The sequence below is a fragment of the Numenius arquata genome, chromosome W (assembly GCF_964106895.1).
Source record: "Numenius arquata chromosome W, bNumArq3.hap1.1, whole genome shotgun sequence".
Lineage (NCBI taxonomy): Eukaryota > Metazoa > Chordata > Aves > Charadriiformes > Scolopacidae > Numenius > Numenius arquata.
In genome coordinates, this window is record NC_133615.1 from 22,489,750 (window position 1) to 22,508,465 (window position 18,716).

Consider the following 18,716-nt stretch of genomic DNA (forward strand, 5'->3'; position numbering starts at 1 on the left):
GATTTTATATTTACAGATATTGATCTTTAATTATGAGATGAAGTTTGTTCAGTTCCTTTTTACTCTCTTACATGGCAGATAGAGCTGTAATGGATTTCACTGTGCTTGTCCTTTGGCAGACAGTGGTTCTCCAGTGTTTGTTATATACTTAATTTTTTTAAGATCTTTTGTTCAGAGTTTAGATTGGTATAGATAATGTGGCTCTGTGTGCCCCTTCTGATCACTTCTTACAGCATTTTCTTTAATGGTGGTTTGCACTTCTAGGAACCAACACAAACCAACAAGGCAAGTGAGATTAAGAATCCCCAATTTAAGTTTCTCCAACCTGGGCATTTCAGCAACAGAAGCCTGAGGTTGCTTGTACACCATCCCAAATATTGGGAGAGAAATTGCTAAGAGACTTACAAGAATATTGCTAACTCCAGGCACACGTCTTTATCACTATCTCATTTTGGAGAAGGAGCAGCTGGTTAGGAACCACTTATAATAAGCTTCTGTCCTGGTGTGCTCCAGAAAGCAGAGTGCTCTCCTACTGTGTGGATGGAAAAGCTGGAAAGCTGCCTGGAAGAAAAGGACCTGGGGTTTCTAATTGACAAGCAGCTGACTATGAGCCAGCAGTGTGCCCAGGTGGCCAAGAAAGCCAATGGCATCCTGGCTTGTATTAGAAATAGTGTGACCAGCAGAAGTAGGGAGGTGATTGTCCCCCTGTACTCAGAACTGGTGAGGCCACACCTGGAGTATTGTGTCCAGTTTTGGGCACCTCGATGCAAGAGAGATATCGAGGTGCTGGAGCGGGTACAGAGGAGGGCAACGAAGCTGGTGAAGGGCCTGGAGAATAAATCGTACGAACAACGATTGAGGGAGCTGGGACTGTTTAGTTTGAGGAAGAGGAGACTGAGGGGAGACCTCATCACTCTCTATAACTACTTGAAAGGACATTGTAGAGAGGTTGGTGCTGGTCTCTTCTCACAGGTAATTAGCAATAGAACAAGAGGGAATGGATTCAAGTTGCAACAGGGTAGGTTTAGACTGGACATTAGGAAGCAATTCTTCACAGAAAGAGTGGTCAGAAACTGGAATAGGCTGCCCAGGGAGGTGGTGGAGTCACCATCCCTGAATGTGTTTAAGAGTCGCTTAGATGTGGTGTTGGGGGATATGGTGTAGGGGAGAACTTTGTAGAGTGGGGTTGATGGTTGGACTCGATGATCCCAAGGGTCTTTTCCAACCTGAATGGTTCTATGATCATGGGGGACTCTTGTTGGGGTCTAAGCTCACAGTCATGCATCATTTGCAGGCAGGCCGCCTTTTGCACGTTCTCCACTAACTGGTCGACTGACCCAGTGATGGCAAGGGGGTCTCCTCGTTCTAAAGGATTGAGACCTCCAGCCCAATAGGCTGCCCTCTGGATTAGGGACCAAGGAGCACGGTGATCGCCAGTAGTTAAAAACACTCCAGGGCCCCAATATCCTTTGGCTTCCTTTTCACTTAGCAGTAACTGATCCCTACCCGACAACAACACTCTCCACACATATTCTGTTTCTGACTCCCTAGGAGTACGACTAAATTCTTTCTTTAGTTTAGCCAATTCCATAGCAGTGTAAGGCACTTCCTTAGTGGTAACTTGGCGGGGAATGTCTCAGTCATCCTCATATGCATATTCTGTTTTGACAAGAGGCCTAAGCAAATTGGGGGGGGGGGGGTGTGTGTGTGTGTTGTCACCTCATCCAATCTAGCTTTCATTTTGCCTAATTCTGTGCTAGGGTATAAGTGACTTTCTCCCCTGGGAGAGGACAGGCAAGTATCTTGATCTCTGCTCCCTTCCACAAGGAGTTGTTCTTTAAGGGCAGACTGCAAGCAACTCACTTGAGCCCGCTCTTGATCTAATTGCTGCTTTAACTCTTCCACTTGCCCTTGTAAAGATTGTACGAGGGCCTGCAGGGGCTGTATAATTTGGGACTCGGCACTGCACCATTGGTCCCAAGCCTCTACGGGAGCAACTAGACTAGCACCCAGGACAGTGCATATAATAGATTTCCCTTTTCCGGGCTGAAGTCTAGCGTCCTTTTGTAAGGCACTAATTCTGTCAGTGACACTTTGCAGATTATGCCAATTATCTCGTGCCCAATCATTATCTGGTACTGAGGGGTGCACATTATGTTTCTCTAAAAAATTGTACAGCACATCCCACCCTGAAGGGGCTGAAGGATCCTCACTCATATTTTCTCAACTAAAATCGGGGGCAGTCACCTCGGGGAGGATGCATGTCACACACTAACAGTCAATAAACACAGATTCCTACCCCATAACATCCCAAAGAGATGCACACCTATGCCCACAGGCACTTCAGCACTTATCCAATACACACAAAAGCAAATAGTAAAAGTGGCACTCTCATGTCAAGGAGTTCTGTCCATGATGCCGGTAAGATGTTACATCCCGGTCCAATTATTGGTCCAGGAGGCCTGTAATATTTCCAAGCATGAGATTAAGGCACCAATGAGGTGAAATGCCGTCTAGTATAGCTTTATTGTCATTACCTAGAAATAGCGCTAAGGGGCGATAGAACAAAGGTGGAGGTATAGGAAAAGAGGAAGAGAGAAGCAGTATTACTGAGCACAGCAAGAGTATAGTCACCACCACAGGTCCGTGGTGGCCCAACAGTCCTCTGGAGTCAGCAGCGTCCCATTGTATCTGTGATTCTCAAGTCGTAACGGTGGTGAGGGTCCCACTTGCGGTGGGGCGTGATGGTAGTTTATAGTCCCTATCGACTCGTAGTTTGATCAATCAATGTGACAATTGCATTTGCTCGTCCAATCATTGTTTGACATGGTCGCTGTACAAGCTCTTCCTGCCTCTGTTCTGCAGTCATGAGCGGCAGGCAAGTTTTTTGGAGTTAACAAGATATAGTTGCTTTGAGAACCAAGGACATACACCTGTTGTTGTTCTGTACACCACGTAGGCAGCAGAAATCTTGCAGCAAGCAAACTTTGAGGCATCCTGTTTCTCTGTCGGTCTCTTACACAAGGTCAGCTAACTTTGTTATGTACCAAATTAGAGGGACAGAAGTGGAAAAGTGTAAAGGGGTTGCACCTGTGGGTAGGAGCAGACAGGACAGGTGACCCAAAACTGACCAACAGGGTATTCCATCACATCTGCCTCACGCTCAGTATAAAAGCCGAAGAATCAAAGGGGTCAGCCTCTTTCTTCAATGGCTCTTCAGACTCTGTTTGTTTGCCAATCTGTGTTCCTGAATCTAGTTCCAGAATCAAGTTCCAGAATCCAGTTCCCGTCCATTGATGACTCCAGTCTGGCACTTTCTCAGTTCATGCCGGTGATGTGATCATCTTCCTGGGAGTTCGATACCGGGTTTTGTATATATTCTATATATTTAATTATTTACTTATTGATATTATTATCTTTTATTTTTATTATTAATATTTTGTTAAAGTAGTTTTAGTTCTCTCTTCAACCCATAAGTCTCTTTCCCTTATTTTCTCTCCCTTCTCTTCTGGGAAGGGAGAGAGACAAAAGAGAGCATCTGTCATTCATTTAGTGGCCAGCCCAGCCCAAACCGTGACAACATTAATCAAATTTTCTTGCATTTTTTCAAAAGATGCCTCCTATTGTCTGTATTTCTCATAGGGCGAAAATACTTCTGATGTATAATGCTAATAGTATGACTATTCTTATTCCACTCTCCTTTTTCTTATTCTTTTTCCCTTTTGCCTGCCTCAATTGGGATTCTACAGTAGTTACTATTTTATCTTTGGAATTTCTGGGGGTTATCTAATTGGGAAGCATCACCATATCATGTTATCAAAAGCCCTGATGTGTATGACATCATATAGAGTACATAAGCATAAAGAATGAGAATGAATGAGAATCGGGACCACGCAATACTTAGGTTTTATATATTCTAGGAAATGTAATGTCCTTTTTCTTCTACCACCTATCAAGAAGAGAGCTCTCTGTGTTCCTGGGCATTATCTACTGTCATACTAAAACATCCTACTAGGAAAATATATCTTAAGTCACTGCTGATGCCTACAAAAACTTACACCATCACTTAAAGATTCCTGAAGCAGATGAATTCTCTTTCTTCTGTCTGCCCCCCATGTGCTGAGATAGAGGCAGTCCATCTAGGGCAGAGATTCTTCAGCTTAAGTCCTGGAAAATTTAACATGCTCTGCAGACCTTTGCAATGGCTCAATGCATTTCACATTAATTCATAAATACCTATCTTTCATGTCTAATCCTTGTTTTGATACTGGAGGCTAAACCATGTCACTATGTGCCACATCTACATGTCTTTTGAATACCTCCAGGGATGGTGACTCAACCACTTCCCTGAGCAGCCTGTTCCAATGCTTGATAACCCTTTCCGTGAAGAAATTTTTCACACTATCCAATCTAAACCTCCCCTGGCGTAACTTGAGGCCATTTCCTCTCATCCTATCGCTTATTACCTGGGAAAAGAGACCGACCCCCACCTCTCTACAACCTCTTTTGAGGTAGTTGTAGAGAGTGATAAGGTCTCCCCTCAGCCTCCTTTTCTCCAGGTTAAACAACCCCGGTTCCCTCAGCCGCTCCTCGTAAGACTCATGCTCTAGAAACCTCACTAGCTTTGTTGCCCTTCTCTGGACATGTTCCAGTACCTCAATGTCTTTCTTGTAGTGAGGGGCCCAAAACTGAACACAGTATTCGATGTGTGGCCTCACCACTGCTGAGTACAGGGGGATGATCTTTGGAAGAAGGGGCAGGCCACTCAGGAGGACTACAAGGGGGTTGTGATGCTATGTAGGGAGAAAATTAGAAAGGCCAAAGCCCAACTAGAACTTAATTTGGATACTGTCATAAAAGACAATAAAAAATGTTTCTATAAATACATTAGCAATAAAAGAAGGACTAAGGATAATCTCCATCCTTTATTAGACAGGGGCGGAAACATAGTGACAAAGGATGAGGAAAAGGCGGAGGTACTTAATGCCTTCTTGGTCTCTTTTGTAGTAGGACCAATTGTTCCCTGAGTAACCTGCCCCCTTAGGATCAGATAGAGGCAGGGAACAGAATGAAGGCCCCATAGTCCAAGGGGAAATGGTCAGTGACCTGCTACACCACATAGACACACACAAGTCTATGGGGCCAGATGGGATCCACCCGAGGGTACTGAGGGAGATGGTGGAAGTGCTCACCAAGCCACTTTCCATGATTTATCAGCAGTTGTGGAAAACTGGTGAGGTCCCAGTTGACTGGAGGCTAGCAAATGTGACACCCATCCACAAGAAGGGCCAGAAGGAGGATTTGGGGAACTAGAGGCCTGTCAGTCTGACCTTGGTGCCTGGGAATGTTATGGAACAGATTATCCCAAGTGCCATTACGCGGCACATGCAGGACAACCAGGTGATCAGGCCCAGCCAGCATGGGTTCATGAAAGGCAGGTCCTGCTTGACAAACCTGATCTCCCTCTATGACAAGGTGACCTGCTTAGTGGATGAGGGGAAGGCTGTGGATGTTGTTTACCTGGATTTTAGTAAGGCCCTTGATACAGTCTCCCACAGTATCCTCCTGGAGAAACTGGCTGCCCATGGCTTGGATGGGAGTACTCTTTGCTGGGTTAAAAACTGGCTGGAGGGCCAGGCCCAGGGAGTGGTGGTGAATGGAGTTAAATCCAGTTGGCCCAATAGAAGAAGCCCAATAGCATCCTGGCTTGTATCAGGAATAGTGTGGTGAGCAGGACTAGGGAAAAGATCATCCTGCTGTACTCGGCGCTGGTGACGCCCCACCTTGTGTACTGTGTCCAGTTTCGGGCCCCTTACTGCAAAAAAGACATTGAAGTACTGGAACGAATCCAGAGAAGGGCAACGAAGCTGGTGAGGGGTCTAGAGCATGAGTCTTATGAGGAGCAGCTGAGGGAACTGAGGTTGTTAAGTCTGGAGAAAAGGAGACTCAGGGAAGACCTTATTCCTCTCTACAACTACCTGAAAGGAGGTTGTAGAGTGGTGGGGGTTGGTCACTTCTCCCAAGTAACAAGCAACAGAACAAGAGGAAAGGGCCTCAAGTTGCACCAGGGGAGGTTTAGATTGGATAGTGTGAAAAATTTCTTCACAGAAAGGGTTATCAAGCATTGGAACAGGCTGCCCAGGGAAGTGGTGGAATTGCCATCCCTGGAGGTATTTAAAAGACGTGTAGACATGGCGCTTAGGGATATGGTTTTGTTGTGGGTTTTGTCAGTGTTAGGTTGATGGTTGGACTAGATGAGCTTAAAGGTCCCTTCCAACCTTGACGATTCCATGATTCTATGATTCTATTTGCATCATGCTCAGGTCCCACATATTTTAATACATATATATATATCTTCTAACCATCCCATTGTATTTAATTCTCGTTACTGAAATCCCTTCTTACCAACACTTACAACTTATACTACATGCTTAAACCATCTTTATACCCAATGTATAGATTTATACATTCTCATCAACTACTCTCCCCTGTCCTTTAACAGATAGATATTACTCTCCCATTCCATGGGCTTCCTCCACTCCTCTAGATGTTCACAAGAACAGGCTATGACTTGGGCCCCATCTGTGAAGATGGGTGCTCAGGACTGGAGAAGCAGCATGTTCAATTGTTGGGCACCAACACCAGCTTGGTTTGGGTCACCATTGCACTTGTCTGGTTCCTTGTACACTCTTCATTGGTTCAGGTCATTCCTGCTACATTACTTCCTACAACATGCAACTCACATCACAGATTATTTTTCCTCCAAGGTCAAATCTCTTTGAGGCATACACTGGGTCTCCCCATCCTTCCACATTACCCACCCAGGGTACAACCAGGCCCTTGAGTGAAAACAATCCCACGAATGGGTTTGCCTTTTCCCAAGGGAGGAGCAATCCACACCGCCTTCCCTAGCCATTTCCCTTTGTGCGCTACAGGGACCTTATCTCCTCCCACAGTATGTAAGGGTTTTGTTTGGGCAGGACCAGGATCCTCTGGTGTTAACCAGCCAAGTGGTTTCTGCTAAATCTGTATCCCAGTGCTTCCATGCCCCATTACCCAATGCTCTCAATGTAGTCTTTAGCAGTCCATTATATATTTCAATCTTTCCAGAGGCTTGTGGGTAATAGGGGATGTGATACACCCACTCAATGCCATGCTTCTTGGCCCAGGAGTTTATGAGATTATTTCGGAAATTAGTCCCATTGTCTGATCCAACTCTTTCTGGGGTACCATGTCGCCACAAAACTTGCCTTTCAAGGCCTAAGATGGTGTTTCAGGCAGTGGCATGGTTTACAGGGTATGTTTCTCGCCAACTGGTAGTTGCTTCCACTATGGTGAGTATGTGGTACTTGCCTTGGCATGTTTGTGGCAGTGGTCCAATATAGTCAATTTGCCAGGCCTTGCCATATCGAAAATCCAGCCACTACCCTCTATTCCAGGGAGATTTTACTTGTTTGGCTCACTTGATTGCAGCGCGTTTCACATTCATGGGTCACCTGTGCGATGGCCTCCATGATCAGGTCCACCCCTTGGTCACAAGCCCATCTTTATGTTGCATCTCTCCCTAGATGTCCTGATGTTTTGTGGGCCTGTAAAGCTACAAATAGCTTATGCTCTCAGTCCAGGTCCACCTGAGCTACTTTAATTTTGACTGCCTTGTCTACCTGTTCATTGTTTCAATGTTTTTCAGTGGCGTGACTTTGGGGCATGTGAACATCTGCATGATGTACCTTTAGAGCCATGTTTTCTACCTGTGCAGCGATGTCTTGCCGCAATGCAGCAGCCCAGATGGGTTTACCCCTGCCCTGCCAATTGGTCTTCTTCCACTGCTGTAGCCACCCCTATAGGGCATTAGCCACCATCCAGGAGTCAGTATAGAGAGGCCACTTTTCTCATTCAGCAATCTCTAGGAATAGTTGGATGGCTTTCACTTCTGCAAACTGACTTGACTCACCTTCTCCTACAGTGGCTTCAATGACTTGTCATGTGGGACACTGCACAGCAGCTTTCTACTTTCGATGGTTTCCTACCACACGACAGGATCCATCAGTAAAAAAAGCATAACGTCTTTCATCTTCTGATAACTCATTATATGGTGGTGCCTCTTGGGCATGAGCCACCTCCTCAGGCAATGCTCCAAAATCTCTGCCTTCTGGACAGTCCATGATCTCTTCCATGATTCCTGGACAGTTGAGTTTCCCCAGTTGAGTTCATTGCATGATCAATGTAACCCACTTAGTGCACGTAGTGCTGGTTGCATGATGTATAGAGGGGATGTTTCCTTTGAACATCCGGTGTAGCATGGGCAATCGCAGTGCCAAGAGGAGATATGCTTCTATACCAACAACTTCTGAAGTTGCTCAAACCCTCTCATATGCTGCTAGTATCTCTTTTTCAGTCGAGGTGTAAGTGGGCTTCTGATCCTCAATACCCCCAGCTCCAAAACCCTAATGGTCGACCTCTGGTTTCTCCTGCTGTTTTCTGCCAGAGGCTCCAGGTGTGACCATGCTCCAAGGCTGCAGTGTAGAGTACATTTTGCACAGCTGGTCCTGTCCGGACAGTCCCAAGAGCTACCGCACAAGCTATCTCCTGTTTGATCTGCTCAAAGGCTTGTTGTTGCTCAACACCTCACTCAAAATAGTTCTTCTTTTGGGTTACTCAATAGAGAGGGCTCACAAGCTGACTATAACCTGGAATATGCATTCTCCAGAATCCCACAAAGCCTAGGAAAACTTGTGTTTCCTTCTTGTTAGCTGGTGGAGACATAGTTGCTATCTTGTTGATCACATCCATAGGGATGTGACAGCATCCATCCTGCCACTTTATTCCCATGAACTGCATCTCCTGTGCAGGTCCCTTGAACTTGCTTTTCTTTATTGTGAAATCCGCTTTCAGAAGAATCTGAATTACTCTTTTTTTCCTTCTCAAACACTTCTTCTGCCTTGTTGCCCCATACGATGATGTCATTGATGTATTGTAGATGTTCAGGGGCATCACCCTTTTCCAGTGCAGTTTAGATCAGTCCATGACAAATGGTAGGACTGTGCTTCCACCCCTGGGGCAGTCGATTCCAGGTGTATTGGACATCCGTCCACGTGAAAGCAAACTGTGGCCTGCATTCTGCTGCCAAAGGAATTGAAATAAATGCATTGGCAATGTCAGCTGTAGCATACCACTTGGCTGTCTTTGACTCCAGTTCATACTGGATCTCTATACGTCTGGTACAGCAGCACTCAGTGGTGGCGTTGTTTCAGATGCATCCCTGACAAAGACCTGATAAAGACCTAAGAAATACCTGACAAAAGCCCACAGAAACTTTCTGCCGCAGGTCTTGTCACACCCACATGGTGACGGCCAGCGCATACACATTTCGATCGAAAGATGAGGAAGTTGGGGTCCTCAGCCAATGAGGGGCTACATGACCATATTTGACCGCAGATCAGATTCATCTAGAGTATAAACGGTTCCCCGCTGAAGAGCCATTTTGAATCGACCCTCCTCAGAGCAGGGGGTCTGCAGTCGGGGACTCTCCTCTTGGGTCAGGACACCATCCAAGGAAATTCCTTGGGGTTAAGAGCTCTCCCTTATTAGGTGAGTGATTGTGCATTTTGGGTCATTGGCCATAAATCTTAAGAACTCTTAAGTTGGTTGTATAGTGTTAACTCCTGAGCGACATTCTGAACCTGTGGATTGTTAATGTTTGTTGAAGTCTCAAAGCGGTTTTGGTCAGAGTAAAGCTTAGTTTGATTTTGTTACCATCATGTAAAAATAAATAGTTTGTTAGTCGTTCTGGCTTGGTTTTGTGAGATTCTGTGACAGGCGTGACTTCATTCAGGCCACAATAGTCTACTGTTAACCTCCACCCTCCATCAGACTTTTGCACTGGCCATATGGGACTATTAGAAGGTGAGTGAGTCTTGCTGATTACTCCTTGGCTCTCCAATTGATGAACCAGCTCATGGATAGGAGCCAGGGAGTCTCGGTTCATGTGATATTTTGCTGCTGGTGCACCATCCTGGTAGCAATTGGCACCTGCTGTTCTTCAACTCGCAGCAATCCCACAAGGAACGGATCTTCCAAGAGGCCAGGCAGGGTAGATAGCTGTTTGATCTTCTCTGTGTTCACAGTGGCTACACCAAAAGCTCATCAGTACCCCTTTGGGTCCTTGAAGTACCCTCTCCTGAGGTAGTCTATGTCAAGGATACAAGGGACCTCTCGGCCAGTCACAATGAGGTGCTTTTCCCACTTGTCCCATGTTAAGCTCACCTCAGCCTCCAATACAGATAATTATGGGCATCCCCCTGTCATTCCCATGATCCAGATGGGTTCCGTGCCCCTATACCCTAATGGCACCAGCATACACTGTGCACCAGTGTCTACCAAAGCCTTATACTTCTGTGGGTCTGATGTGCCAGGCCATCAAATCCACAGAGTCCAGTAAATCTGGTCATCTCTTTCCTCCTCCTGGCCGAAGGCAGGGACTATCTATTCCTGTTCCTGGTCGGAGTATTCACTGTCTGACCATTGCAGTGCCAGACCAGAGATCTCCTCGCTAGAATCAAGGGAGGTGATCTCAGTCCTTCTGTGTCTGGGAGATCACTGATTGCCTTCTTGCTCTACAGCAACTAAGCTGACAGCCTTCTTGGGTGGCCCCTTTTTAACAACTGTCTTCCCTCTCAGTTCGCGTACACTGGCTTCCAGCTTAAAGGTGGGTTCACCATTCCACTCCCTCATGTCCTCCCCCTGTTCATGCAGGAAGAACCAGAGTGCACCATGAGGCATGCGCTTGGGGCTCCCTTTCCCTCTGACCAGGGCAGGAGGGGACTGACTTCTTGGGGCGCCCCTGACAGCCAAGGTGCTGGCCTGTAGGGATGAGGAGGGACTGATAAGGGGAAATAACACTCAAGGGTTAGTAGAGCCATTGCTTGGCTTAAGCTGTATATCTATAGCCTTAAGCCATTGTGTAAGGTGTTTAGGCAAAGAAAGGATGTGTTGAAACAATAAAGTGGTCACATTGCCTCGCTGAGAGATAAGGGAACAATTGGTATTCAAAGAAGGAACCCAGTTGTCTTGAGAGAGCAATCATCTGGCTGAAACCAGTCCCGTGGCCTGGAGCAACACATTAACATTAAAGGCGAGAGGTACACAGCGAGGAAGACATACGGCCTTCATCCCCGAGACCCCGGCCCACGACCACCAGGAGGCACTGCGCATGCGCAGCTGGGAGGAGTTAAAGGCAGAGACTATGGAAATGATTTCTCGTAACTCATTGTAATAAAGACCGCCTTTTCGGGGAAAGGTTATGGATATGTATAGGCGCCCCTTGAATATGTAAAGTGTGATTGTATAAATTCTAAGCTAACTGCCGCGGTGGGTGCGCACGATTTTGGTGGGGCGACCCCCCGTGCTGCCCGGCGCCGAATAAACATACCTACTTTGCAACCTCACAGGTTGTGGAGTCTGCTTTCCGCAGGTCAGTTTGGCGAGCCAGGCAGGAGGCACTCTGCTCGGCTGCGGGATCGACTGCAGAGCGGACGCCCCTAGGCACGCCCCAAGCACTTTCCTCGGAGGAGCCTCCACTCCCAGCCGCTCACCACGGGAGTAGACAACAACCTCCTGAAGCCGCGGATAAACGGTATGTTTTACGAAGGGACCAGTAAGTCGTAGGGGATGCCCACACTTGGCTGGGGCCGCCAGTAAACCGCGCAGAGACATCTGGCGTACGGCATAGTCCCCGTATGGGAGGAGGGTACCCTGTATGGAAATAGGGGATTTGCTGACCGACAGGGCGGCCGCTAGCGATCTTGGGGGTAGATCGAGCAAATCCGAGGTCACCGCTGCATCCCAGTATCGGGAGCCAGGAAGGACCTGCTAATGACTGTATAAGAAGCAGGAGAAGGGTAAGCAGGCCTCTCAAAGTTGTGATATAATTACTTGGATAATATTTGCAGCTGCTGGAGGGATACCAACTGGAGTAATGATTGTATGTTTTATTTGTAAATGCCCGGGTATTTTATGTTAAGAGCATTTGTGTGTGGATGCGTGTGTTTGAGACACAGCGCCACTGTGAAGCGAGTGGGAGTCCCGATTTGCGGTTCCGTGACTCCGCGAGGAACATGGCCAGAGACGGACAAAGCGCCTGAAACGTTTGTAAGATTTGTAAATGTCTTGATATATGTAAGTTGGGCTGCTGTGGTGTTTAGTCCATCTCCTAAGTATCGGGGGTCTGGCTGATCATCAAAGTGGCCGGACAGGGAGAGTCACTCCTTCGGTGGTTTGGGCTCGAACCTTGGGAATATTTAAACGAAGGAGGGGACTGGATATGAAGGGGAGAGGGACGAATTTATTTAGGAGGAGTGTATTTAACACTTGCTGGACAGACAGTGGCCCTAGACTGGGAACAACCTGTCCCAGATACCTTTCTAAACCCCCATATTGACGGACACGTGGGGGTGATCCCTTGTTTTGTGTGTGGGCTTACTAACAAATTACCTGAAAATTGGCATTCGGCTCGGGTCCTGTTGAAATGTAAATCTTGTGAGAAAATTTGGTATTGTTTATCTAGGAGGCGGAGAGCTGAGTGTCCCAAATGCTCTCCTCTAATCCCACGGTTTTATGATTGGGAAAGGGCCCATCAAGAGTCCGAAATAGTAAAGTTTATATGTGGGAAGAAAACTTTAATCCCAGAAGACTGGGACGTTTGGGAAGAAGATTGGGAGAAGACTGTAAGGACCTGTGAGGAAAGGTTCACGTGGAAATTAAAACGAAGCACAATAGCTAACAAGAAGCAATCTGGAGAGATGGGTAACACTCAGAATAAAGGTATTTTAAAGAAAAGCCCCCTTGGTTGTATATTGACACACTGGAGGGACATTGTTGGAACCGGGGGTACAGAGAATAAGATGACTCTCATTAAATATTGCAGTCAATGGTGGCCGATTTATAAGCTGGAAGATGGAGCTAAGTGGCCACTTTATGGGTCAATCAATTATAACACCATCCTGCAATTAATGTTGTTTTTAAGGAGGGAAGGAAAATGGGATGAAGTATCATATGCAGACATGTTTTTCACCCTCCGAAATCATCCGGAGTGGCAAAGGGACTGTGGAATGGTGCCGCCACAGGACCCTATGGTGCTCGCCCTCGAGCGGGAAAATAACAAAGAACTTAAAGGTAAACTGAGGCGGTGTTGCTCGGCATGTAGTATTGGACAAAGGTGCACTAGAGTAAATAAAATCCACCGGGCATCAGAACAAGATCTAACTGATTTGCTTAAGCCTCCCCCTCGATCACAGGAACAGGATGTGGACTCGGACGGAACCTCCACTCCCCCGGACAGCCCTGTATCCTCCCGTACTAGAAAAAGTCTACCCTAACAGTCTTACAGGCACTTCTCCAAGAGGTGGTAGGGCCGGATGGCAGGATAATGCTAATCAAGGTACCTTTTTCCATCACCGATTTAGAGGCATGGAAAAGGGTTGCCAAGGATTACAGGAATGATCCGGTAAGTGTAACCAAACATTTTACAGTTATTATTAGAATCATTATAAAACTACGGGAGGAGATGTTAAAGAATACATTCCCCTTCAAATGGGATGCAAACAGGTCTGTGGATATAGAAAATTGCAGGCATACCAGGGGTGGATTTCAAAAGGAATGGAGAGGGCCATTCCCAAAACCATAAATTGGTCAGTATTATATGCAATTAGTCGCCCCTTGAATATGTAAGATCTGATTGTATAAATCCTAAGCTAACTGCCGTGGTGGGTGCGCACGATTGTGGTGGGGCGACCCCCTGTGCTGCCCGGCGCCGAATAAACATACCTACTTTACAACCTCACAGGTTGTGGAGTCTGCTTTCCGCACGTCAGGACGGAGATTATTCAATGTGAAACTTGGGCATGACATAGATGGTATAGAATGAGGGGTGGATACTGTCCTGGTTTCAGCTGGGATAGAATTAATTTTCTTCCTAGTAGCTGCTGTGTTTTGGATTTAGTATGAGAATATTGTTGATAACACATATTGTTTTAATTGTTGCTAGGTAATGCAGTCAAGGACTTTTTCAGCTTCCCGTATGTATGGGAGCACCCAGCCAAATGGTTTCAGAGCAGAGATGCAGGGAGTTGTCATCGACTCAGCTTTGTCTCTGCCTTGACAGATCCTTATCTATGCAGAGATAACTTGGGGGGAGCTGCAAAAACGGCTCAGCCCGGGGTTGTCTCAAGATTGCATCACAATAAGAACCAAAAGCCGACTGGAGCCTCGATTAGTCCCTTAACAAACAAAATGCCCTGAGTCCCATCCCACCACTATTCCCATGACTTTGAGTGCTAGACATCACAAAATTGGCAACAGAGACTTGGCCATCGCACCACCAGAGGTAAATATCCCAGATAGTGTAATCCACTCAGGCACAATCCTGCACCCCCACCGAATCAGGAAATATAAACCGCAAGGTTTGAGGAGAAAAATGGGGAATCTTCCAACGATACAGCTGGCCTGTAGGAGATTCATCCCCCTCCCTTGTCCAGGAAGCTGTATAGGGTAACTTCCCAGGGACTGAGCGACTTTACCTGAGAGAGAGGGTAAGTGATTAAGAAACATACGTATGGTATATGGCATGCTATTAAGATCGTGATTTGTGCACTCTTTTAAGGTATTAATATCTAGTGCACTTGTGGTTTGTGTTGTTACTTTTCGGGATCACTTGTAGGTTGTAATAGTGTATTCTCCATTGTATCCATAGAATCTGCAACAGTGGACCTGTGAGTGAAGTCCAAATAAATTGTGAATTTGACCCTCTCAGTGAAGTCCTTTTCCCTTCTGTCACATTGAACAGCAACTTAATTATAGATTCAAAGATGGCAAGATTCACACTAACTTACTAGAAGGTATCCCAAATCAATACATATATGTATGAGTAAAGGCACAAATCACAAATTAATGCTTATATATATCTCTCTAAGCAAAGCAGATAAGCGTGCATGCACACTCACATACACATGCATACAGGTCTCCGATCGGGAATTTCTTAATAGAGGGTAATCCTAGCGAGCCGAAAGGTGCCACTTTTAGGTCCTACACATTAACAGATGGACAGAAGAGCATCCACATCCATAAAACTAATGTGTATCTCACAACATACAGGTGGAGAGGTGGATGAGAGAGAGAGAGAGACTAGCCTATAGTTAATATTTCTCTTTCTCGGATTTAGGGTAAATACTCATGATGCATCAGTGTTCCTCAACATTGGGGCTTGAGAAGGTCTTCTCTTGCCATGACCTCGAGGTGTCAGCCTGAGAGGTATCTCAACTCAGGGGAGTTACTGGCCACAAGCCGCTGCAATCCAGAAGAGCTCAAAGGGCCTTTACTAGAATCGCTACTTATAGGATCCGAGACAATTGACTTTCGTCAGGTACTTTTCCACTCCAGCACAACTCAGATGATGGTTTTGCAATCTCAGAGCTTGCTAGATCTTGGAGTCCTGGTATCCCCCCTTCTGTGGCCACAGTCCATACAGTGTCAGGAGTGATCTATTATAGTTATTATCTCCAAGTGCTTGGAGCAATGGGGATCAGGCATACTATTGTGTTCTTGGTCTGTTGCTCTCTACCTTTTCTTTCTTTCATTGTAGACCATTATGTTACATTCTGGTCCATTGTGTTGTTCTGTGGCCCAGGCTGGGAGGGAGATCACACCGAGTACTGAGTGGCCTGAAGGATGGGGTGGGGGAGTGGGGGCATTGCACCACCACACACACAGAGCTATTGGATTAATCAGTCTCCTGCCTGTTTTATCCCTGACCAGAGTGCCTGGGGCCTGCATACAAAGATATCATCTATGTATTTAAAAATGGAAAAACAAAAGTGCTAGCGCATGTGAGAAATGAGCTGAATTTTGCTTCAGCTACTTGGTATATTTCTATTTGTGTGCTCGGTTATAGCATCTAACTAATCCTTACAAGTACCCTGGAATGGCCCAGAGACTCTGGTTTACAAGAAGCCATTTAGGTAAGGAGAACCGAATTGATGGTAGACTGATAAGCAAACAAAGGACGGTGGAAGGTGATAAGTGGATAAAGGCCACCTGGGGGGTGACTGAAGAAAAGAAGGATATGGACACTAGATCAAGAAGATGACCACCAGGATGTTTGTAACTACTAACATTAGACAGTAGATATTAGCAGAGACTGTGAAACAATGTATTGTTAATTAAAGGTTTGTGTCTTTAGACGGTCGGGAAGAATGTGAGCTCCAACTTCTCAGCCAATGAGAAGAGAGACAGGTATTCAGGCGGCTGGGAAAGAAAGGTATAAAATATCTAAAAAACTAAAGATGGGTGTGCCTCTACTTTGAGATGCACCCGATTCAGCGCTGCTTCGTACAATAAACCTTTGCTCCAGTGACTTCGTCCTCTTTAAAATTTTAAGTGTGAGCCGGTGTTTCTCACAATTTGGGGGCTCATCCGGGATCCAGCACTCCTGTTCCTGCGAGGCGAGACAGCGAAGAGGGGATGGCGCGCCCCGCTGATTTCAGTGGTCTCCAACCCACTGTCTCATCCCGTGAGGGGCAGCGGGTCCTATCCGGACAGAGGACTCCCGGAGCAAAGGAGGGGAAAGGAAGAATTGAGTTAACGGGATTGAGTTACGCGCGGCAGCCGATAATTTCTGTGCACGGGACCCAGGTAAGAAAATTGACTGTTAAGTACTACTCGGGTGGCTGGGATAGTGGGATTGGGATCGTGTGTGTGAGACGCAGAATTGTCTGCGGAGCGAGTGTGGAGCCCTTCTAACTGCGGTTCCGTTTCTCCGCGAGGAGACCGGCCAGTGAAGGGGCGAAGCGAAACGGTTCCAGGTGAAAAAGTCCCACGGGAAAGTAAAATGGGAAATAGGCCTAGCAGAGAGAAGGCTATAAAGAATCAAGGACTTGAAAGTCCTGGTGCGAGCATTCCACCCGACAGTCCTTTAGGGGTGATGCTCGGGAAGTGGGGGCAGGGTTGCACCCGGGGAAAAGATAAAAAAAAAAACAATGATACAGTACTGTATGTTTGAGTGGGTGAAAGAACCTATTAGATCTGACCCACTGTACTGGCCGCAGTTCGGGTCAATGGAGAATTGGTTGTGCCAGGCTTTGAATCTCTACGTATGTAGTAAGACTCCAGTAAACCAAGAAGAAATTGAATATGCTTCATGTTGGAGGAGGTCTCACTCCTTATTCATGACAAAAGACCTTGGGGGAAAGAAGATTAAGAAGAGAGAAGAAAGTTGGGAACCTCCGGATCATTTGCCACCCCCATACAACCCTGAATTCGACGAAACAGAAGAAGATTGGGGGAGGGGGAGGAGGAGGATAATGAACAGGAAGGGGGGGACTCTGTGAGACCGGGTGCCCCTCTGCTCGGGGAGACTCGGAGAACCCGGGTCACTGAATCAGATCAGATAGTAAGGGATGTTCGGAATTTTCCTTTGCCGTCTTGTAAAGGGGAACATAAGGAGGGTATGTTCCCTTTAAGAGAGGTACCCATGCCGGGAGCCCCGGGGGGGGTGGGCTTTGTGAATGTACCTCCGACTAGCACCGAGGTGCGGGAATTTAAGAAAGAGATGAAAAAGTTATTAGAGGACCCTTTAGGGTTGTCAGAGCAGCTCGACCAGTTTCTGGGCCCTAATCTTTACACTTGGGATGAAATGCAGTTCATTTTAGGAGCCCTGTTCACACCGGAAGAAAGACAAACGATCCGGGCTGCGGGTATTAGAATTTGGGAGCGAGAAAATCCTCCCGATATCCCTGGGGGAGTCCTAGGGGAACAGAAATTCCCTGTGACCAGGCCTGCCTGGGATCAGAATAATGCGGAGGGGAGGAATAATATGTCTGATTACAGAAGATTAGTAATCAGGGGAATAAAAGAGGCAGTCCCAAAAGGACAGAATTTTGATAAAGCCTTTGAAAGCACACAACAAAAAGATGAATCTCCTACAGATTGGCTGGAAAGGTTAAGGAGAAATATACAACAATACTCAGGAATAGATCCCGAGAATGATGTGGGGCGAGAGTTGTTGAAGGTTAATTTTGTCACTAAGGCGTGGCCTGATATAAAGAAGAAGTTAGAGAAACTGGAAGACTGGCATGATCGGAGCTTGAATGAATTGTTGCGAGAGGCTCAGAAAGTGTATGTCAGGAGAGATGATGAGAAGCAGAAAGCTAAAGCTAAGTTGATGGTGGCAGCAGTGGAACAAGTAACAGGGCGGCAGCCTGAGAGAGGGAGAGAGAGAGAGAGAGAGAGGTGGTGTGAACGTGGCAGAGGTCCCAGCCGCGGGCCACAGCGTGAGCGCAGAGAATATAAGGTTCAACCGGCTGGGAGGGGGAACCCTCATGGGTGGCAAGTAGGTCCTAGAAGGTGTTTTCATTGTGGGAGAGAGGGGCACTTTAAGAGGGATTGTCCGATGAGGCAGAAGGAAAACGGAGTGTTTCGAGTAATGGAGCGGGATGATTATTCTTTAGAATAGGGGTGTCAGGGGCTCTACCTTCTGGGGTCGAACCATCACATTGAGCCCTTGATAAATTTAAAATTAAGACCCCAGAAGGAGGAATATGTATTCCTAGTGGACACAGGAGCAGAAAGAACAAGTATAACCAAAATCCCACAGGGATATGAAATTGGGGAACTTACGACGAACGTGGTTGGGATAAAAGGGGAAGAGTTTTCAGTCCCTATTG

At 46.6% G+C, this 18,716-nt stretch overlaps 1 pseudogene; it reads right to left on the reverse strand.

Annotated features, from left to right (window-relative positions):
• Positions 1–241: 241 nt before the first annotated feature.
• On the reverse strand, positions 242–2,217 carry LOC141476801 (uncharacterized; annotated as a pseudogene).
• Positions 2,218–18,716: the final 16,499 nt, after the last annotated feature.